We start from the raw sequence: 24343 nt of genomic DNA on the forward strand, positions 1-24343 counted from the left end.
ATTCTCACATCTAGATGGCCTCAAGGAGCTTTGGGGCTGTGCAAACTGTGCAACCAGAATCCATTAGTGACATAGGTCAGAATGTACTTCTGGTCCTGTTTTAGAATCACAGAACCATTTAAGCTGGAAAAGTCCTGTAAGATAATTGTAACACCATTAACCTAGAACTTCCAAGGCCACCACTGAACGAAGCCCATAAGTGCCCCATCTACGTAACTTCTAAATATCTCCAGGAATGATGGTGACTTGGCTGGACAGCCTGGTCCAGTGCTTGACAAACATTTTTGTGCAGAAATTTGTCCATCCAAACTTCTTCTGGTTCAATCCATTTCATGTTTATTTGGGTCTGGAACTTGCTTTGTAGATGATATAAAGCTGGGAGGAGTGGCTGATACTACGGAGTGTTGTGCTGCCATTCAAAGGGTCTTGAAAAACTGGAGAAATGGTGGCCAGGGACCACACAATGTTCACCAAAGGGAGTAAGTATGGAGTCCTCCACCTAAGAAGACATAAATCCAAACTCTAGAATATTCTGGAGTCTGATCAGATGGGAAGCAGTTTTGCAGGAAAAAAAACTGGGGCTCCTGGTGAACACAAAGTTGATATGATCCAGCAGTGTATCCTTTGGCACCGGTGCCCAGCAGCCTCTTGAGTTGCACCAGCAAAAGCTTTGCCAGTGGGCTGAGGGAGGGAGGCCCTCTGCTCTGCTCAGTCCTGATGGGGCCAGGGGGAGCATCTCCACTTCTGGGCTTCCCAGTACAACACATGGGGGTCATAGAAGGAGGCCAGCAAATAACCACATGATGAAAGGATTGCAGCATTAAAATGAGAGTGAGAGAAAGGGAGGTGTTACCTGACTGAGGCAGAGATGGGAGTAAAGATGGAAACCGACTCTTGGTGGTATCCTGTGAAAGGAGGAAAGGCAATGTGCTTAAGTTGGACCGCAGGAAGAATACTTGGAGACTTTGCTGTGAAGACGGCTGAATGCTGAAAGAGATTGCTTAGACTAGTTGTGGAGTTGACATCCTTGGGAGACATTAAAAACCCTACTGGATGTAGTCCTGAGTGGAATGTTGTAGCTGACCATCCTGTGAGTGGGGGGCTGGGCTAAATTATCCCTAGAGGTCACTTCCAACCTCAACAATTCTCTGATTCTGTGACCTGTAACGTCATTGTACAATATACAAATTCTTATTTTTAATGATATTTGATATTTATGGGATTTACTACTAAAGGAATATTGAGAAGCATCAGCCACAGCTATGGCTCCCAGGGAGCTGTTTATACAGGTAGACAAGACTTAGGACCATGAAAGAGAAGGGCAGAGAAATAAAAGGATTTCCTGAAGGCAAGCTGCAAGCCTTATTTTCCTCATTCCTTGCACAGTACTCTATTCACAAGTATGTTTTTTGCCCTCGTTCCCCCACAAAAACACTCTGGATTTTGTTTCTAAGTCTGCATGGATAAAAAATGAGATATGAATGCACAGATCTCACTTATAAATTTACTAATATAGATTACATTTCTGAAACAAGTTTGCCCTCTATTCAGCAGTTGAGGGAAACAGAGGTACATTCATTCTGTGAGAACCTCTTCAAAGGTCCATTCACAGCCATTCATGGGAAGTGCTACATTGCCAGGCATGTGTGAGAGAAAAAGCACTTTAATGGAATGCATGAGTATCTAACTGACTGCCAGACTGGGCCTGCACAGAGGCCAGTCACAAAGTTGCACATACCCTGCTGGGGGCAAGAAACTGCTGCAGACACAAGCCATCCTCTTACTCTATGAGCTGCCCAATAGACCAGGCACTTCAGAATGAAGACAAATCTGTCAAGGTGGCCATGGGAACTGAAAACAAGGCTTCTTGCAGGACAGATCATTCATTTGGCTGAAGCACCTCCTAAATGTGGCTTCTATCTGTGTACAGACCTGTGAGCTGTAGGTACTCTGAACAGAGCTGAATGCTTTCAGGTTTGTGTAGGGAGTGCTGGATGTTAAGCCTAGTCTGGGGTACAAAACTACTGTCATGTTATTTTTAAATGTGGACTCCAGATCCATTCTACCTTTTGCTTGCTTGTTGTATAATATATTTCGTTTTCTGTCCTTCCATTATTAAAAGCTAATCTACTTATGTTTTCCTCAAAAAACACCCTGATGGATACTGACTAATAATACAAACTATCCATAAAGAAGGTGAAGAGAATGGGCGAAAGCAGCAGGGTATTTGGGGATGCACTTAAACTGTTCATTAAAAATACGTGAATCTCCTGCAGGAGATTTGATAAACATTGATTTTGCTCATAGAAAGCAAAAGATAAAAAGCAGACCCCCTCCTCTTTTTCTGCAAAATAAAAGGAACTGATGTAATTGTTCTAAATCCAACACAATGAAGTGGTACTGGAGCAGTGCCAGGAGTGTATTTCCTGCCAGTGTCTGCCCCTCCAATCAGTTTAATTATGAGCAATTGTTTGGGTTGTGCTGTGAAGAAATATTAGAGAATGGAAAAAAAGAACATACTTCGGGTCGCTATTTTGCAACTGATTCATGGTTTGGCAGAAACCATTAACTAGATTTTATGCTTTACAACACTGTAATAGTATCATTGTGGATCAGCCTTGCCATATAAGCACATACAGCACAAATCCACCGTTTATTTTGACAAGGTTTTAGTTGAAGCATTTGAAAAATGCTGAAGTAACATCAGCTATTGGCTAGAATTTTTGGTTAATCATGTGCCTACTCTTATCCAAGGGATCTAAGCAGGCTATGAAAAACTGGCTATTGTTAATGTCTCTTGTGTTTATCTGTCATGTCAAATTTTTATAATAATTTTTCTTGTGCTTGACACACTTCTCATGTCTTGCTGCTGCATGCAGAGGCATTTTGTAACCCTAGATCAGTTATTTTGGAGGGCCAGACTGGGGAAAGATGGTTCTTCTCTCAGCTTGCAGGATTTTTCTCCTTCTGATTGTTTTTCTTGGGATGCTGAAGATTTAATTAAGCTAACATTATTGCTCTGGAAGTGAATCCTGATTAATGTGTACTTCAGCTTGTGTGGAATGGTTACAGTGTAGACTAGAGAGGGTGTTTACTGGGGCAGTGGCTCTGTGCTGAATAGTCTTCATGCAGAGATCTTGTAGGACAAAACCCAAAATGCCTGTTAGTGCTGCTGGGCAGCCTGGTCAGCTGCCAGGACGGGAGCCAGCTGGGCACGGCACTCAGCTGTGCAGGGGAGCAGCTTCTCACATTGCCCAGCCTGATGTAGCCACCCCGGTGTCATTCCTCTCCAAGCAGAGAATTTTAGATTTCAGACATTGTCAGATACTTCTGATCAGCAAACTAGAAAAAAATCCCTTGGAATACAGAAAACAAACAATTCATAGCACTTGTGGCAAGTGTTAGTTTCAGGGGTTCATGCCTAGATCTGATATGACATGCTGCAAGAGCATGCTCCCTCCAAGAATGTCATATAAACTAGCCCAATTTGGATCCTGTTCCAACAGAAGACAAAAGATGCACTTGTTTTCATATTTGCTAATGGAAAAATCTCCATTTCCCCCCCACTCTCATGTGAGCTGTGACACTTTTGTGATACCAGAAAAAATCTTGGATAACTAACACATCTCTCCTTGTTCTGAGTAATATAGTATAACTGAGTAACATTAAAGCAAATGGATTGTGTAAATGCTGCAGGTGACATTTTGCATCTCTGCCAGGTTCTGCAGTCTTTACATTAAGAATGTTTCTTAGATGTAGCTTAAGCCTGGAAAGTTCGAGGGGTACAAGGGTCCAGCTGTTTGCAAGAATGTGGGTATCCAGCTGCAAATCATCTGTGACTTGAGCTGCTCTGATTCTGCTGTTAAAATGTGAGCAATAGTAATTTCTAGCAAGAGAGTTCTGAATTTCTACAGAGTTCAGATATAATAGTGAGAGGAACAGAAGTCCTGTGTTTGGATACTATGTTTAGTACTTTCTTACGTATCTACAGCTTAGCTTGAGGATCATTTGAGAGATCGTATTTTTCCTGATGGGATGCTGCACCTCAGTTACCTGAGCATGTCTTGGAAAAGAATTTTCCATCAGGAAGCAGAGTTCTGTGAATACAAATCCTTCCCATGAAGAAATGTTGCAGAAGGAACAGCAATCTTGGTTGTTCCAAGAAACAAGACAAATGAAACTGCTGTTTAGAAAAGTAGGATCAAGAGCATAATTGGAGATAAGGAGATAAGATTGTGTGATGCATTGTAGATGTTACCAGGGAAGAAGAGATTAAAATCACTCTATTCTAGGTCAATTGAATAGAATAAAACCATGAAATACTATTTTATACTAGCCACTGACATACTAATAAATAGGGCAGAGGTGGGTCTCATAAAGAAATTTCCATTACCCCTGATGTTTTTAAGAGCTTTATTTTGTCTAAAAATAAAATTTGTTATGTTGCCAGATTTATAACTTTTATTTTTTCCACCCGTATTTTTAGAGTTACCCAGAAGAGTGTTGTTGATTTGAGACCATGGCTGTGACCTGCTCTGCTGCTACCTTCTGCTGTACCCTCAGGAATGGTCAAAATGGAATGAGTGCTTGCCTGGTCCTTTTACCAGTCTCATTATACTGCTTAACGTTACCTGCTGATTGGAAGCTTTTTGTGTTGGGGAAGTTGTGTCCCCCTGACATCCTCTGGCTGTTCAGTGCTGAACCTCATCTTTCCTTGTACTGCCTCATCACCAAGTTTTCACTTGTGCTAAGCTGCCTCTTTTTCTAAACCATCTATAACTGCATTGAAAGGCACAGTTCCCTAACATAATCTCCACACAAAAATTGGAATTTGTTTTATTTCTACATTTTCTCCTCCCATCCTTAAAAACATAATTCTATAAAGGATGTTCCCTTAACATCACCCTGTGCCTATTGTGCGTCTTTGGGAGGGACCTTGTTCAAGTTTTTTGGAAATCCTAGAAAATTATTCCAGGTATACTGCCCTTGCAGTGACTCTGGTACTGTGCTGAAATGTAACTCCCTTGTTTTCTGGGAACGCTACTCTTCAGGCTATCACATTGGTCTGTCTGCTGCTTGCATTTTTTGGTACAGTTTCTACTGATTCCTTAAGTCCAGAAGTGAAATTTATTGGTTAGCTAGCTAACCATTCAAGTTACAGAAAACTTCTGAAGAAAAAACAAAACATTGAATTTGCCTCTTCATATTTTTCTATTAGTGTCACTATTTTACAGCAATGGCAGGAGTTGGGCATTAACACCCAGGAACATTTTGGTCTCTGTATAGCATCTACCAGTAAAGATTTTTATGGTCTTTGCATACAGCTTAGTAAATAGAGAAACTGTAGTGTGGCAGTATTCATGCAATGCCTGAGCACTGGTACCCAGTCCCATCTGTAGCATTAGGCTGTTGATTCAGGCCAAAATCACGCCAGAAACCTTTCTAGTTCTTGCCTTCACATGCAATTCCTGGATACATCTTAGGAGCTGGGACCAATCTTCATCTTGTGCTAATAGTTATTTTGGAGGCAGTGTCTCCCCTCACCCCACCTCCCTTTTTGCTGGATGGATTTAGTGGTAAGGATGTGAGCTGCTCCATGGCATCTGGCCTGAGCGCTGTAGAATCATCCCAGTTCTGGTCAGTGCACAGCTGTAGCCATGGTGCTCACTGTGCCATCAGAGGGACTCTGCTGGATACCAGCCTGTGACTGCCCTCGGGGGAGGGGTTTCATCTATTTATTAATTTTCCTTCAGAAAAATGTCTTGGAAGATCCTAGTACATCAGCACTGCGAAAAGCGGAGTGAGCTGTAGTTGATTTGCACAGACTTATTCAAATTCCATTTGGAGATCTGCAATTATTTTATTCCATTTCATTTCTTCCTTGCAAATTTCCCCTGAAAACCTGCCATGAGGCAGTGCCTGTCTGCACGTGTCCCAGCTCCCTTGGCTCAGTGGGAGCTTGGTTCTCCTGGCCTGCACAAGGTGCCCTGTGATCCTCCAGTAGCACTCAACTGAGGGACATATGTGCTTTGGATTTGGAAGCTGGTAATTTCAGACTGTTTCCACACAGCCCCCCACACACTCTGCTCCGTCTCATCACAGAGCTCTTGGGTCTGTCCTGCTGCCATGAGACAAGTGCTCCCATCTTCATGTGGTGCTTGTGCACAGTGGTCACAGGTAGGGTCCTTCAAAGCTGCCCCACCTTTTGGATGTTTTTCACTTCTCTAACAGTGTTATAGTCATGGTGTTATTATTTCATGGCACTCACTGATTGAAATAGCCTGTGATGCTTTTAAAGAGCCTTTATTTCATGACCAGGTTCCTCAGTTTCAGTGGCTTTTCATGTATTTAAAGTTGACAAACATCTCTGGAAAGACATTGACACTTCCTCTTCCCCCATGTCTATTTCCTTGCAGTACCCTCACCGGAGGAACTCAGCAAGTGAGCTGCTCCTCCTACAAGGGGGTCTTTAGTACATCCATACATAAGAAAGCAGCAGCCACCTTCCTGGGCCTCCACAGGCTGCTCCTTTCCATCCAGCCTGTTTTCATGATTGGTGAGGTTTAAACTCCCGGGAGATGCCCCAGCAGAGCAGCAGTGTGTCTCTGGCTGTGCCTGGCCAGCTTGAACAGACCAAAATGAAGATTAATTGACTTGATATGACAGCATTAACTTGCCACTGAGACCCACACTAATATCTCTGTGCAGTCTGTAGGCCTTATAGTATATAATCAAAAGCTTGTCTGTTTTCATATTCTGTCTCTGACACTGGCCAAGAGCAGATGCTTTGGCTAATGACATTTAAATCCAGGCCATCTTGCTAGAACTCACCCTCCATACTGCTAAAATGACTATCCTACTGTATGGTATATATGGGACATTAAATAAGATTGATGTTAAAAGCCATCTACATGATATAACACAAGAGACAGTGTAAGAAACTCTCAGGGTACTGCTGTAATAAAATTATTTCAAGCTCACATTTATTGCAAATTATCTGCTTTAACTTTTTTTCACCCTCAAGAATAGTTTGCATTGTGGCGTTAGAACCCTTTTCTTGGGTCTCTCAATTCATCTCTCCTTTCATGCTGTTGGCTAGATTATAAACCCTGCAAGCAGAACTGGCTTTGCACCCTAAAGTGCATATTTTTAGTGTTTTAAAGTCCCCTAGTTTTACAACTTTTTTTTGTTGGTCAGGTTACTTTACTCTGCAAATCTGTTCACAAAGACAAAAAACTTTTTAGGTCTCTCAAATGTTCTTATCAGAAAATAATATATCGTATTATAACCAAAACAGTAAAACCCCATTTCATTCTTCTTCTAATTATAGGATAATTTTTTCACAAGTTAAGCAATAAAAGTACTTGGCTGAAGGGAACTTATGGTTTTGTTTTAGGGGGTTATTGGCTTTGGATTCCAAATAAGCTTCCACCCTTTGGTTAATTTTTCCTGCTTTGCCTCATAAGAATTCTCCATTGTTTGCAACCTGCTCTGTAGCTGAAAATGTGAAAATGTGAAGTTGAATACTCTTATGGAAGCATTAACACTATGATTGGTACTATTCTTCATAATGTAGATTAAATTATTTTACTTTTTTCTTTATTTTAATGTATTTTTTAAAGTCTGTGCCTTCTTTCTGTATCAACTTTGCTTGTTCTGGTGTGGTTGCTGTCCAAGTGGAAAAAGCATTTAAAAAATTAATTCCTATAACATTCAGGTGCTAGTCTTCTAAGTAGTACTCAGTCAAAAATGGTTGTGGTTATTTTCTATAATTTGTGTTGTTTCTATTCAAATATGTTGAAGGGAGTCCTATCCTGCTGGGTCTGCTGGAATTGTCCCAGTCACTGGAAATGCAGTTTCCAACAGTGTTGGTTTGTCTGTCTGGATGTCCCAGCTGGAAGGCAATCAAGCCTTCCTGTCAGAAGCATCTTCTATGAACAAATTCACAGGCCTGAGAAATCTGTGTTGTACAGATTTGCCACTTTTCTCTTGGCATCCAAAGGACTGAGATAAAAGTCCAAGCATCGAGAGATGCTGCACCAAGACAACTGTCTTGTGGTGAAGAGTGACCATCACTGGCAGAGGGGACTGCACCTCTCTGCTGGAATCAGATCATGGTGTTGCTGGACTGGAGATGTGAAACAACTCTACTCTTGGGGTTAAAAAGAAAGATAGACCTCAAAGGAATAAAAACTTTACTATACAATTTTCAGTATCTGATCAGTAATTAAAGGCTGCAAGGAAGTTTAGAAAAACAGTACCTGTTTAACTCTGCTTTGTGCCCAGCAAACTACTTGAGGCTGTGCAATTTCTGTAGTAATTCTGCTACTGATCCTAATGCTATTGCATAGGGAATGATTTTCTACCACATGTGTTACAGATATTCTGCTAAATATTATTTAAATACTTATTACTCATAAAACCAATGTAGAGTATTAGGAATGAGGAAGGAGGTGGAATGCTTAGAGGTCTTTGGTGATCTCTATGCCATATCTACTTTGCAGAAAAAGAGTTCTTTGCTGTAGGAATTTAGAAGTAGTAATATAAAACTCAGCTATCAAGCAAAAAAATACCTGGAAAGTTTAAACAAAAAAAGGCCACTAGTCTGTTTGAAGCAGAAAATACCATGTCCATTCTTCAGAAAAACTGCACTTTAGACTGAGCAGCAGGGTTAGTTGGGAAAAGAGTAACTACTAACAGCAGTTAGTAGTTACTACAGCAGTTAGTTAGCAGGGAAAAGAGTAACTACTTTGAATGGCCATGATGGACAGATGTGGGGGTGCTGAAATGTTATCATAAGTTTCTTAGTTGTAGGTTTGATGTGATTTGGACTTTAACCCTAGCCTGGTAAAGTTCCTGTCTTGGATTGTGCTTATCAGAGGTTGATAAGAGTTGCCAAGACAACTCTAATCCTCTGCCCTGGGTTTCGATCATCCTATTGTATTTTCCCCCATCCCATTGTATTTCTCCCCCACATGTCCACCATCCCCCAGGCCCCAGAACCTTCAGGAGAGGTGTCTGACAGGGATTGGTGGGTCTCACAGGACCACATCCCAAATTCACCTGATTTGTTAATGTTGTGTATTGCATTTTGACCTTACCCACCTGGCCTTGTTTCATTGGTCTCTGTAACTTGTATCCACCCCCGAGATTTTGGGGGAACAAAAACCCCCTGTAACCGAGGCCGGGGGTCACTCCCCAGAGGCACAGGCCTGGAACCAGGGGCTGCCCCTGAGTTACCCGAATAAAACCTTTCTCCCTGAGCCTGGAGTGTCCCCTCTTTCGAACCACGGCTGAGACAGCTAAGGCAAAGGTGCTGCGGAGCCAAAGACCCACGCAAAGGTACTGTTGGGCGTATCACAGCTAGCAGGGTGGCCCAGCTGACGCTGAGCTGACCTGAGAGACAGATACGCGAAGCAACAGACAGAGAGTATTTAAAAAGGCTAAAAAACAGACTATGGGGGAAGTGGACAATGAAGCTGGTATCTCTAACCCTCTCATGAGGCTGAAGGTCAGGAGCTGTAAAGAAGCTCAGTCAGTAAAGGAGGCTAGCTTGACAGAAGCATCCATAGATGGTAATGAAAAGAAGCAATTAGGGCAGCTCCTCCCGTGGTATTCTGGCATCTTTTCCAAGAAAAATGAAGAATTTGGATGACAGGATTAAGTGCAGTGCTGCTCTGTGCTAAACCACTGAATGCTTATGGGAAGCAGTGCTTACGCTGGCTTGTCATCCTAGGAGATGGGTAGAAATGTTAAATTACGGGCTGTGGAAGGGCCTGACTGTTCATCCTAGGGTATTGCTGGCATCCTTGGTTCTCCAGGCACCTCTTTCTTCATGGTTGGCTTCAATTTTTGTTATTCATACACTTAGTACCTTTAAAAGAGCTTGTTAGCACAGGTAGCACCCCCAGCAGCTATCAGGATCTCTGCTGGCCTAGAGGTGGATCAGCTCGCTGTGTGAGTTGTGCCTACACATGATAACAGCCCCTCAGGGGGCTGCAGGCCAGCAGCTCCCAGGCACTGCTGCCCATCCCTGAGGAACACAAAAGCCTGCTGAGACATGCCCCAAACCCTCTCCTGCACAGACAGCACTGACTCCCCTGTCCTCATCTCAGCTGCAGCCTGCAGAGCTGGGGTTATTTCAGTAACTTTAATCACTCTGGGCACATTCATTGGCCTCAGGGCACTGTCAGACTGGAGTGAGACATGCACACGTACTTCTGGAGCAGTCTGTGCTGAGCCCTGCCAGCTACACAAGACATTTTGGTCTCTGTGCAACATGCTTCTTTTGCCTCTTCCTTCTGAAAGACATACATTATCTAGGGTTGTCATTCTACTGGGCAATCCCTGATTTCTTAGATTAAATTTATTTTAATTGTTTAAAACTTCAGAGGAGACTTGATGCTAAATACTGTCTACAGAAAATTTCATCTTCAGCCTGTTCAACACAGATGTCTTTCTGTGGGGTAAGCAACCCAAATTCAATTAAAAAAAAAAATCTTTCTTTCTTTTTCCCTTTGCTTGCTCAATTTTGTTTTCTTCTGTTCATTTTGTAGCTCACGAGATTGTTAGGTTTAGCTAAGAATTTAAAATGCTACTCTTTGTGTCAGCCTCTGGGTGATTACAAATCTCCTGTGTTAGGTGCAAGACCTGGGTGAGTTCCCCACTGCAGTGCTCTCTGCAGCTTCCAAATCTGGAAAATCTTTGTGGGTTCTGTGTGAACTTCACGTTATTTCTCTAGAACGTGGAAGAAACAGCTAATAGAAGAAAAAGTTGTAAAGCTAGTAGCCAAGCCAGTTTCTAAAGTTAGGGTGGGAAGGTATGCAACCATTTAAAGCCAGGAATCTAACCAGCTCCCAGAATAGTCTGGTATAAACCTGGTAAAGAGTTTTGATGTTAATGGAGTGCCTAATGGAGGTATCATGCTTCTCAGTAGCACAAGGGTCTTTCCTCAGTGTCCACTAACACAGTTTGCTAATTGTAAACATTCTCTCGGGCTCCTTATTTCTCTCCACTTAGAAATGTGACTAAAACCAAAGAGTCTGTAATTGAGGACAAGACCACAAAGAAAGTAGCAGAGACAATGAAGACATCAAGAAGAAAAGAGACACATGGATGAATGAGAAAACAGAGAAGCTTAACAGCTTTGGTGCAAAGCTGCTGGAAATTTGACTGACAGGTGAAAGCAGCTCAAGAGACCTCCCATTTTGATAAGGGCAAATGAAGATACTTTAGGATTGGAAGTATAGGTAATTTTTCAATTGTTGCTTTTATTACAGAGCTAGGCTGGTTGACACAAACATGCAGTCCTGGGGGGATGATGATGCCATATTTTATGAGTCAGATTTTGCCTTCAGAAATAGTTTTGTAGACAATCATTAACCAAATGTAAAAAGTACGACTAGATACTAAATTTCATGCCAATGAGGAAAAAAATATAGGAGGTGCAAGTTGTGGATAGTTTTGCAAGAAAGGTAACTAAAACATCAGTCAGTGTGGATTCTGCCAGAGTCCACTTGATAATTAGGCAGAGCAAATAATTAAGCATTGGTCTTAAATCACATTTTACAGTATTTTCCTCTGATTATGGTGACATTTGTTTAATCCTCTTAAGTTTTTCCCCACAAACAGGAAACTGTTACCAGTTTCAACCAGTGAATCTGTTTCAGCATATGCTTTTGTAGTAAGTAATTTTATTTGTAGTGCTTGCTCCTTAGTTTTTCTATCGGTATATATATGTTAATAATGTATCAGGAAGTAATTTGGTGCTCAAGAAGTAATTCCAGTTTAAAAAAAACAGATCAGCAACAGAAATACTCTCATTTTATTGAAATGGTTGTACTAGAGCATTGCATGCTTCACTATGAATCTGCTCAAATTCACTATCAAGTCTGTATAACTAGTAAGGTATCACCTATTCTCTCAAGTCTCCTTTGTATCTGTACTTGTTTCCTACACAGAACCATCAGATTCCTGGCTTGGGAATCTCTAATACCCTTCCCAACCATTTGGTAACATCCCAAATTCTATTTTCCATGGTGAAGGCCTGAAGGGGAAAAACCCAGTAGTTAAAAACTGCAAGTTCAGCAATGAGATGTAATGTCAGAGGTATTGTATAATGAGATGTCCAAAGTGATTATTTTAGTACTTAAAGCATTGGTGAAATTTCAGATGTGATTCTGTGGATGCTTCACTCTCAGAAAAGATGTGGACCAGAGCTGGACAGAGTTCAGAAACAAAGAAACAGAAAGATAGTTTAAAAAAATCATGTCCTGTGAGTTGAAGGCTGTGGTGATGTTTAGTCTAGAGAAAAGAAGACTGAGGAGAGGCGTGATAACACTGTTTGTTAAAATATTTTAAATGATACTCCAAAGAGGCAGGGAATAGATTATATTCCGGGGGAAAAAAAAAAAACAACAAACCCACAAGAAGCAATGTTCTTACATTGCGGTAAAGAGACTTCTGTTAAATTTTAGGGGACCATAAGCTGTTCTAATATTAAAGATAGCCAACGAATGGAGGATCTTGACAGTAGATGTGAGAGGTGGTGGGAGCCCATTATTGGGATTCTGTAATAAATGACTATACCTACATTCTGCTATGTAAATACCCAAAGTATGCCTGCAAGGATTTATCTCAGTTTTTACCAGCTGTGGTGAGCTGCATAGTCTCTTAAGGACAATTGAGGGTGACCATTCTTCCACCATGACATGAACAGAACTAATGAGAATAAGGCAGAAGCTGTTGCTCATCCCATGTAGGTGGTTTCAGTCACTCAGGGCATCACACCTGGGTTTTGATAATGCAGAAGGGGCTCAAGGGCTTTGAAAAGGAGGCATCTGAAGGCAGGCGTGGGCTCCAGGTAGGTGTCAGCTCTGTAGGTGCTGCTGCTTAGATGCTGCTGTTCAATACAGAAATGACTTTGCCTTGAATCTTTCAGGGTGGTTTCTGTGCCTAAACTTTTGTCTTTTTGTCTGTTCTCCAAGAGTTCTGTGTGCTAATGCCAGGGCGCCCAGCTCCCACGAACTGGAGATGCCTCCTCTGTTTATGTATATTTGCCTCCTTGCCTTTCAGCTTTCACTGACACCCTCTGGGTAGAAAAGACTGCTTGGGCCAAGTCCACTCCTTTCCAAGATCCAGTTCTCCTAACCAGCATATCATGCCATAGATATTTCTTTTGAAGCAAGACACTTTCAGAACTCGATGTAGTTTTTCTGCTTAAGGTCTCTTTACAGTTCGGACAGTCCTTATGACTCGTTGTTCCCAGAATTGCTCTTTGTAAAGTGTCACTTTTTGCCTTCCTTAAGAATTATCCTGAAATCCATATGCATGGGATGGCAGCCAGAGGTTGGTGGGACTGATTTAAGATGTGAGCTTATCTGCCCCATTAAATAACCAGAAGAAGCTGGCTGTAACTTTCCTTTAAAAAGCTCAGTCATACCAACAGCAGAAGATTAGGGTATAAATAATCCATTTGGCAGAGTTAATACAAAAATACCTCTCTGTTGCTCAGCACTTGTTTTTCATCCATTTTCTTAGTTACACTGCCTCAGTGCCTCTGGCACCCACTCTGCAGTTTCTATTTTGGGCAGCTCCCCGAGTGATGGCTCTCAGGGACCACGGGGCTTTCTTTTTAAACTGGAGTTTTTCCTGGCATGCCGGTGGCATGGTGAGGGGATGGAGACCCCGCTCACCAGCTGCGCTTTGAAATCACACACATCCCTCAAAGCAGCTCTAAGCAGATAAGCCCATTTGTGCATCCCCAGCTCTCCTCCTTCCCTGGAAGTGCCTTTGGCTGCCGGGGACTCTCAGTGGCCCCTCAGGCGCTGCGCGCTCCCTGCAGTTTTGTTGCCTAAGCCCCAGGGATCAGTGCAACCTTCAGGAATGAAGCTTTCCTTCTTTTCCTCCCCCCAGCCCGGTTCCCGGAGCTGCCCCAGCCATCTGGCCGCATGACTCATGGCTTTTAGACCCAATGAGGGGCCGAGACAAAGGAGCCATTCTTCAGCTCAGACTGCCAGCCGCTACACAAGTTGTGAGATAGCATCTCTCTCTGCCTCCTGGAGACCCGGGCCCTCACTCGGCTATGAGCCCCTGCAGGGCTGGCCTTGTGTCCTGCTGCTCCGCTGCTGCCCTTCTTCGGCACCTCCGGCTTCTGGGTTTCCTGTGCGAGCCCAGGTTATTTGTCCCAGCTGCCAGGTGTCCCCTCCCAGCTGCCAGGTGTCCCCTCCCAGCCATCGTTCACTCCCTCGCTTGGCAAGATGGGTTTCTCTTCTCAGCTGCATTTTTGCAGCCGCTGCTTGTAACTCGGGGGACAGAGCCCAGGGCAGTAAGGTGCTGCTGAAGCGGGGCAGGAGCCCTGGCTGCCGCCTCGCTGTCCTTGGCCCTGCTGCAGCCCTGCTGCCAGCCAGGAAAACTATTGTTCTGAACAGAACCATGCTTCGTGTCCTAAGCATCCATCAAATGCAAGAAGTGTCTTACTTCTGCTTATTTACTGCTTGATTCTGGGCTCTCCATGAACTGTTTATTAAAATATAATTGTACCCAGTGTATTTTTCCAGTGGGTTAAATCTCTCACTGCACTGCCCGTGTGCTATGTCCGAAAATAATTCTTGTTTTGTTTTCTACAACCCCAGTTGCAGGGATAGTTCTGAGTAGAAGACTGTTAGCAGATATTCTGTGTTTGTGCCTGGAAAATCCGTGTAGAAATACAGGTAAGTCTGTGTTGTCAGGGCTATCAAATATTGAAACTTTGCTTCATGCCTTTTTGGCTGATCAGAATGCTGTGCTCCCAGGTGAACTTTAAATCACAGTCGGCTTGCTGTATTCCAGGTCTGAGCTGTTGCTCCAAGTGAGCTGCCTGCTATCCTGGCAAAAATACTGAGCTAAAAAGGAAAGACAAAAAAGTAAAGCAATGAGTCAGTTGTAGATGTGTGGGGGAGGTCCTGGTAGAAGAGTAAAAAGCACCATCTCTTCTGCTCATATTTTTGAATGAGGTGGAGGTAATCTAGCACTTTAAGGCAGGGAAGATACTGGGGGAACCAGGCCAGGCATAGCCAAGACAAGTGACACCTCAGTATGCAGTGCCAGGCTTCCAGCTGTGAAGAAACTGTGTTGATTCTCATCCCTGTAGTATAAATGTATGTTTTGTCAAGGCTGAAAGGAAGCTCCTGATCCTTTGCTGGCACTTAGTGCTATAAAAGCATGAGAATTAAGGTCAGAGATCAGTGGAAGCTAAGTGGAACCTCACAGCAAAAGCAATAGGGAATACACTGTGAGCAGGACAGGGTGACACCCCCAGGCCCGATGGGAAGCCAGCAAAATCTGGAAAGACTCTAACTTCAGTGTTTGCATGGGTGTCTCTCTGACAACCTTGGCAGCTCAGTCCCAGAGAGCCGGGTGGGTGAGATGTTTTTTAGCAGCTGTGAACCTGGTTATTGTGTGCACTGGGCCACTCCTTCTTTTTGCTATTGTTTCACTTTTCCGGCTTTGTTCCTTTTAACTTTTCCATCTGATCAGGCCCCATAGCAATTAATACTACTGTAAACAACCACTTAAGACACTTCCATATGCTTTAGAAATAATATTCATGTTTTCCAGTTGAGAAACAACTGCATTGAATGAAACCTGCCCAGGCTCTTCAGCAGGCCCTGGTGACCTTACAAACACAGCACTGGGACAGTTATTAAGTCAATCCCTGCATTCTGTAGAGTAGAGCACTTTTCATTTGCGAGATTTCCGCTCTGGTGCCATCACTCACTCTATGAGCATTGTGTTATCTGTAATTACATTTACTACAGCGTGTGCCAGTAAAAATAATTTGCCAGAGTCAGGTGTGAGCATGAAGTATAATTTAGGTGTATGTATGTACAGGTACTTTGTGCATTGTAACTACTCAAGATGTATTATATATACTGATGTCCTATGTGGATAAGTATTTCTTATAGATAGTTCATTCAGCTCCAAGAGGAAGTAGGATTGTTCTACTTTAGGAGTTTTTAGATTTAGGAATAATGCTCCATAAAATTCTCTGTGTGTGTCCTGTCAGTGAATTCCCCTTCCATGGCTGAAATTGCACCTCTCTCTAATAGATCTCTCTCTAATAGGTCTCTTCTGCATTTTCACTCAGCTACCAAGAAATTTACCTAATCTAAAGCATCAGCTGCAAATAGACGGTTGCTGTTGTAGGACAATTCTGCAGGAGAGCCCTGCTATCTTCCATCCCCCAACCACAATACTGCCTCTTTGCTGTTCAGCAGTTCTGTTGCATGATTATTTTCTTCACTTTCACTGTCTGCAGCTGAGTATTTACAGCACAATCAGCTGCCAATATCTTAGTAAAAAACACAGCAAAACCTTTTCTGTTTCTGAGAATCTCTACTTTTGCTCAGTCTACTCTGTCCTGAATTCCCAGGGATATAATCAGGAATAATTTAATTGTGTTTTCCTTACAGCCTGTTTAATGGTGTCATAGGGGTTTTCCAGTGCATTCACTATGTTATCTAGGTGCTCACTGATATACCCCTTCATCCAGCTCATAGGTATTTTCTTAATTTACAATTTAAACCACTGAATTTTGCCAGTATTTGCCAGGAAAAATCCCCTGCAAGGTTCAAATTTCTGTCCATAATGTGTGCATTGTTCCCAGCATATGCTCCTCAATATTTCAGTCTCAGCTCGTGAACTGACTGCTTAAATCAGCACCAGAAGCACAACAGTTGTGACCTTTGGGATGTGGGCATCTGTTTTGCTCTCCTGCCAGGGCAAACTCCACTGCTGGAGCTGCTCTGTGGCACAGGTATTGCCAGCTCAGTGTAAAGTGTGAGCAGATGCTGGAGGCAAATGCAGCTGCCGCTGTACCCTTGCTGACTCCAAACTATTTTGTGGTTACTCTTTGTTCTACCTTCTGCTTGTTGTCATTATAAAAATCAGTAGGAGAGCTCATTTCCAGGAGGGTACCCCAACCATATAATGAAGAGAATGAGTTTTTTGCAAGCTATAAAACCCATGTGCACTCTTTATGTTAAAGATCTTTTACAGCTCTTGTGATTTAGACCAAAAACTCTTAGACAAGATGTATTTTATTCTCAGCAGTCTTTCTGCAAGCTGTCCTTACAAGCAAGGTTATTATAAGTATATTTCCATGAAAAATCAATGTAAACTAGATGTATCTGCTATTCAAATTATACTAAAGACAATTGCACAAAATCCATTAAGAGATTCATTAAAATATTTTTATTTTTAAATTTGGCTTGCAGCTTAGAACAGCCTTCAAACTATTCCATTAGTGCTGCTGACTCCCCTTTCTGTTAAGCTAAAAGCTGAGATAATGTGTGCTCAGAGCAAATGAATGATGCAAGATGATCAGTATGCTAGTACAGCTGTGCTGGAGATTTGCAATTGCATTTAAACCATTGGTAAATTTACACAAGCATTTCAGAGAGTGGACTAACTGGCTTCGAGGCACACCACAGTACCTTCCTCCTCTTGATAAAGATGTCATTAGTTCTGGGAAGACTGGGACTACCACAGAATTATTTATACAGCAAGCACTATTTGTTTTAAGGCATGATCTCTGATGTGAAACTAGTCTCAGAGATTCTAAAAACTTATTTCTGACTAAAATAAACAAGTAAGTAAGGTCTTGTAAACCAAACAAAGAGTACGGAACTCTTCCAATGTTTTTATGAAGTCATTTGTTGAGACAACTCAGTGATTAGGACATTAAAGGAGGAATATTTAGTAAATATTTTGCTGCCCTCCTCTGGACAAGCAACAGCATATCCCCAGCAAGCACGCTGCCATGGGACCGTTCTACTTCAGATGCAATTGAGGTTATGTGTCCTACCTCCAGTGAGCATTACAGGGCTTTGGTTTTTGAAGTTAAAATTGGATGGTTTTGATTTAAAACTGAAAAATACTAAAGATCTGTCTGATAGAGCAGTGAACCGTCTGCTACCTGTGAAGGTGTGGACCAGAAATTGTTGCACATTCAGGCTATAGTGGGATTTACTCTTTCTACCCTAATCAGAAGAGCAATACAGAATTGGGGGTTTGTGAATAGGGACCTGGAAATAAGAATTATTTACTCCTTTCCATATTCCTGAAATATTTTGATCTATGAATATGAGATATCTGCAGGCATCAATGCCTGCGGACGGATTTTGTTCTTAGTCATCGTATGTAATTTCTGTGGTTTATAGCAATGATGTCATATTGACCGTGCCATTAATTCATTAGCAACTTTTTACCTCATGTAGTCCTTGGCAGAGGACTAACGTCAGTATTGTATCTAGAAACATTTATTATTAAAATACTTTCTAGTTTGAATAATGTTCGAGATGATAGCCTGAAAGAATCTGTTTATCAAACCAGGACACTGAGGCAATCCCTGGGGCTGAAGGGCAAAACATTCTCGTGCAAGTAGAGAAAGGACAGCTTAGAAGAGAAGGGGATTTGCAAAAAAAAAAAAAAAAAAAAAAACAAAACAAAAACAAAACAAAACAAAACAAAAACAAAAAAAAAAAAAAAAAAAAAACAAAAAAAAAAAACAAAAAAAAAAAAAAAAACAAAAAAAAAAACAAAAAACAAAAACAAAACAACAAAGAAGTGGCAGACCTGCATGGACAGGGGTCAGAATTTGTTGCTAAGAAGGCTGGAAGAAATATTAATTTTATACCTACAGCTGGGAAAATTCCTGTGTAAGGGACACTTTGATGACCATAGGCTTGATACATGATGTGTCAGAATCCTTCCTTTGGACCTCATTAGGTTTCTATTTGTGTACTGCAGAGCATATATTGAGCTGACCCACTCTGGCAAGGGACAGTTGTTGGTTTTGACTGAATATTTTCACCACTGATTTTGTTCTGACATTTTCGTATGAAACAGAGGAAGTGGAAACAAGAACAAGGATCATTAATCTGTTTGTTTTCAGTCCAAGAAACTTGGCATGATTCATATCAGACAATAAAAGTGAGCCACATGGTAATCAAACCCTGAAGAGTCTGAAACCTGGCGGCTATTTGTATGCAGATGGCCACGTTTGTTTTTGTTTTTTTTTTTTTTAATGTTCATGTAATTTGCAGTTTCTGTCTCAGTTTTATAATTGAAAGGATTATAACAGAACAGATTTTAGCACCAGTCTTGCTTTGAAAGCTACTTAATAGCTACTGTGCTAGATTTATTTTATCCCAGTTGATAATTATGCTGCTACTCTCCTGGTTCAAGTTTTACCTTACTATTTCTCCAAATGTCAAAGATCTGTTTTGGAGTGGTTTATTTTGTACTTGTAGTGTTGCTTTCTTGTATTACAGAAGTTCTACCCATCACAGTGTATCCATACCAGATGGCTGTTCTTTGTGACTGCCCCTAACACAGAGCATTTGGTTAACTATGTTAGAGGAATTCTTGCATTTGATTGCTCTCCCTTTTCTTCATAACAACAGGTGATTTCATTCAGCATAAGGAATTTTATTCAACAAAAAGGGACAACTGTTTAAACTCCAGTTCATATAAGATTTTTAAATGTTGTATTATAGAAATATTAAAAGCAATTTTTTTTCCCCAAGGTATCATGTACAAAATGTTGAGGCGGTCTTTTACGGTAAATATACACATGCTTTAGCAAAAATGGCTTTTTAATAATTATGAGATTTGCTTTGACATGAGTAATTTTGATTTTTACCTTCTAAAAATAAAGAGTAAAACTCCTCCTGGCTGGTTCTTATGGTGAAAATGACAAGTAATAAATCTGTTTAATATCATACCTTCCTATGTAGAAAAATATTATCCACATCTGAATAACTAAATTCAGGAAACAGGAAGGAGAAAATAATCAAAACCATGTGAAAATAATAAGGCAGCTACAACAATCACCCAGTGAAAGTCTAGAGCAAGAAAGAAGAGCAGAAAGCTGACTTTTTAGAGCAAACTTTCACAATAAACTCTAAGTATTACATTCAACACCTAAATTCACTTCTCAGCAAAATAGGGTTAAATTATATTCCTTCCTGAAGGTTTTTAATACATGTTGCTTGAAATTCTATTATTTTTCCAACAAACATGAGGAGGTAATATATTAATGTTCTACCTATGGAAGATGCTACATGCTGCCTTCTTATTGTAGAGGATTCTTCCATCTAAATTTCAAAAGAATTATAGTGTATATTTCTAGACCATGATGTTATATATTTAAATGTGTAGCACTTAAAATCTTTCGTTCTGTGTAGATGTAGAATATGTTTAGACAGAGATTCAGAGCACATTAAATAAGGTTATCAACCTTTTTTTTTTTTTTTTTAATGTTCAGATATAGAGTTTTTTGTATAAAAATCACTTCAGGGCTAATGCTTAAGAAGTTTTTTGTACTGGACTATCACTAACAGTGATTAGAATCAACAGTAAATGTCTGAATGACAGATACATATATAATGGATCAGATCGCTCATGCCGTGCAATTTCAGGTTGTTTTGGTTCTGCTGGTGATACTCTTCAGTACTTCATTATGCCTGTATTTAATCAATGCAAGTGTGCAAACATAAAATAGACTCTCTTATTCTTTTCTCCTTATATCTGAAACTTCTCATTTGGAATCAGTCAAAATTACTATTTTTGTTATAATATACATGCTATGATGAAGAAAAATGGAGAAGTAACCATGTTTTTTCTTCATAGTTTTATCCATGATATTTTAAAATTGAAATAATTCAATAAAATCTGTTAATAATACCCAAATACCACATATTTTGTGGGTTTGCTTTCTTTTTTTGCCTGAGAGAAATGAGCTTAAGTCTTACAGAATTAAAAAATGACCTCTTTTATTTTAGCATGACCTTCCTTTTTTTTTTTTAAATATAAATGTGTCTTATATATTTATATATATTTATTTCCTTTGTCTATACACAGAAATAAAAGACGTCCTGAACTGTACCTTCATTTAGGATAATTTAACATTAAGTTTAAAATGTTAAATTTTAAACTTAATGTTAAATTAACATGAAATTGAATGAAAATTAAATTCACATGAAAATGAATAAAAAACATCCAAAGATTATGCTATTTTATAAAGCAACCCACCAAATTTGTTTCTAAATCAATGAGTGGGCCTTTCAATGTATTCTAAAACAATGAATCTCCTTTAGTTGATATAACAGGTTGTATATCAGTGTAGAAACATTGGTACTGAGCTCTGTGCATGGCTGCAAGATTTCCACAGCCAATCCAGTGCTGTCATAGTCCATGGTCTCCAGGGAGACACTGCAGCTATGCTTACACAACTGGAGCCCACACATCAATTAAGTGGATGCAATTGTGTTTCATGCAGCTGGATAAGAAGCACATTTCCTGACAAAACACTCCCTTTTTATGTCTAATTACCTATGGAATAAGCAACTCTGAACAGCAGATATTTTTTTTCCCAGGGCAAGAAGTCATTGTTAGAGCTGGGGAAGGAAATGTCTCATACCTTCTGACTAGTCTATTGGTTTGAAAGTGCATTTACTGTAGAATGCACCAGGTAGCCAAAAGAAGGAAATTAATAAAAAATACACTGAGCTTTCTTAAGGGACATACAAAGTATTCATTGTAGGGGCAGATTCAGATGTGGGGAGCTGGGACTGTTCTCCAGTCCAAACCATCCTAAACCTCTGGTTTTAGTAGGCAGTGAGGATGCAGGTCCATGATTTTGTCTTTGTTTGACTTCCTCTGAGACAGTCAACAAGCTCTTGGGAATTACCAGTGCCAGATCTGTGCATGCCCTTGGCCTTCAGACTTTCTTGGAAAGAAGAGAAGCATCTTCATTCCTTTGAGTTGCAAAACCTGACAGTTTTAAAATATAGTCCAATAAATAACCAAACCAGATACATTTTCTATTGGCAGCACTGAAAAGTGTTTCTTGATAAGTATCTGCCTCTAAATAACAATTTCTCCCCCGAAGTCAAACAGATGGGCAGAAAATTCTACCATGGACGAGTTTGTAAGGATCCACCCCAAACAAATGAAAAAAAGAAAAAAAAAAAAAAGAAAAAAAAAAGAAAGAAAGAAAAAAAAATCCAGCCTGCAATGTTCAAACTTCTTTAGATATTCAGATTATCTGGGGCAAGTGAGATAGGTGCAGTTAAAAAAATCATGAAATCCTAACATGAATCACAGGAAAAGCTGTATGTAAGTTATAAGTTACATAATAAACTTCTCTGTGATCCTTTTTAGGAGACAAGACACTACTAAACAAACAGACCATGATGTTAATTGCAATCAGGACACATAAAAGCACCTTGAGATCACTCACTTCGGATGTGCTGGAAGACAATCCACCTCAAAGGATCAGGTAAGAGGGCAACTGGCTCTTGGTAGTCTCATCTGCTGTGCAGCTGCCAGAGCAGTGCTGAGTCTTGCAAGGAGAGTGGCCCTGATGTCTTCAGCAGAGGTTTGTCGAAGAATAAAAATTAAAATAGTGACCTTTTGCTCTTTAAACTTATCAGACATATGGGAAATTAGGAAGCCTTATGCAGCCAAATCCTTTAACTACTCATCTTAAAATGTGTCTCTGGATGTGGCTATCTCTGCTGCATTAGAGGACCATGAAAATAGCCATGTGAGAAACCTTGGAAATGAGATTTATTGAATGGATCTTTTCTCTATTTGTTAGCAGACCTACTCATGTCAACAGCTCTCACATGTGTTTTTCTTACAGTGTGGCTTACTCCAAAGGCTTCCCATCTGAGTATTCCATCATTGCAGCCTTTTGAGTTTGTGAAAGGCAGTCCCTGGCTTGGGTGGAATTTACAGCAAGTCAGTAGTTCTGGCAGCAAAGACCATATTGTCATTCATGTCCTGACAAGAAGGCAATTTCTGTGTCTCTTCTATACCACACCAGATCAAATACTCATGCTTAGGACTGTAAAGAAAACAAGGGAAGATTTTAATGGCCCTTGGAATAAGATGGCATTGAGCAAGAAAGGAAATAATCCAGAATTATTTCTTGATTGCTACAAGGTCCATTCGATCTCTCAAAGTAAAGATAGCAATGCTTGAAGATATGAATATATTTTGCCATCAGCTGACAAGTCCTCTTTTGGTTAGTGGATCAGGCAGGTGGGTCACTATATTCTTCCTCCTGGCACCCAATGGTGTGTGATGCTGACTGGCTCTTGATGGGACTCACAAGTGAGTTATTTTTCTGAGTTTAACCGCCTTTTTTTTCCTAATACATCCTTTTCCACCCTTGTATAATCTCTTAAGGTATGTCCTCTTTTCATTACAGTCAGTACTCTTTTATTTTGGTGGGACTTGTTTGTTTGTTTGTTTTAAGTCTGCCAAAAGCAGTCACTTTTACTGAGAATTTTTAACAATCTTTAGGCAGATTCCTATACCACCACATCACCCATTTATTGATCTCATAGAAATAGGAAAAGAGATTAATGATTTTTACTAGAATAATTGAGCTTTTAATTGTGGAAAGTTTGTTTTTCTTCTTTCTTATAACAGAGTTACCCCTCTTAGGAGGTCTTTACAACTAATCAGTATTTTTCTTGGAAGTGGAATTAGGTATTATTTATCCAGCTCCTCCCTCTAGTGGTGACCATAGGTCGCAAAACTGAAGAAAGTTTTCATGCTTGTGAGCTTTATATCTACAGGTCACAAAATCCTGTGTATTGGTGGCACCCTTTTTTTCCCGTAAATGCAGCGCTGCTGTTACTAAGTCCACTATTTGTGAAAGAGTTTACTGTATTCATTTTAACGTTTTTGTGGATACTAAATGGAAGAAATTAAGAGAGAAGGAAAGCAACTGGAAGAAAATTATGTAGTATACTTTGAATTAAAAGAGTGATGTTCCTCATAAAGCTGCAGACAGTGAGTATTTGACCTAAAACTTTCAATTGAAAAAGAAAATTATTTTATTGTTGAAATCAGTAGAGATGTAATTGCCTCCTAATCCGTATTCAATTAGAAGTCTCTATGGTTTCTCCACAGGACCTGAAATCTTGTTTGAGAGGAGGAACCTACTGGATACATGTAGAGATGAGTTTAACCAGCACAGCAATGTCTGTGTCTGTGTGGAAGCAGAGGCTTCCCCAGGCTGATGGACATGGTGGCTGCAGTGCTTGCATGGTCACAAGCTGTGACCTGGAGCCGAATGTGTCTCTGAGAGCTTATTAAAGAAACTTGAAATTCACTGTAATGCAGATAAAGCCTGCTTGAAAAGCTGCCAGAAACTTCCCGATACAGCCAGGCTGTGCTCTCTTCCCAGCAATGCAGGCTTCCTCTTATGATTGCTTTTCCTGGTGATTATTTAATATTAGCTTGCCAGTTCTCCCTAATTCTTTGTGATTGTCTGAGAACATGC

This window comes from Zosterops lateralis, assembly GCF_965231275.1.
Source record: "Zosterops lateralis genome assembly, chromosome: 3".
NCBI classification, from domain to species: domain Eukaryota; kingdom Metazoa; phylum Chordata; class Aves; order Passeriformes; family Zosteropidae; genus Zosterops; species Zosterops lateralis.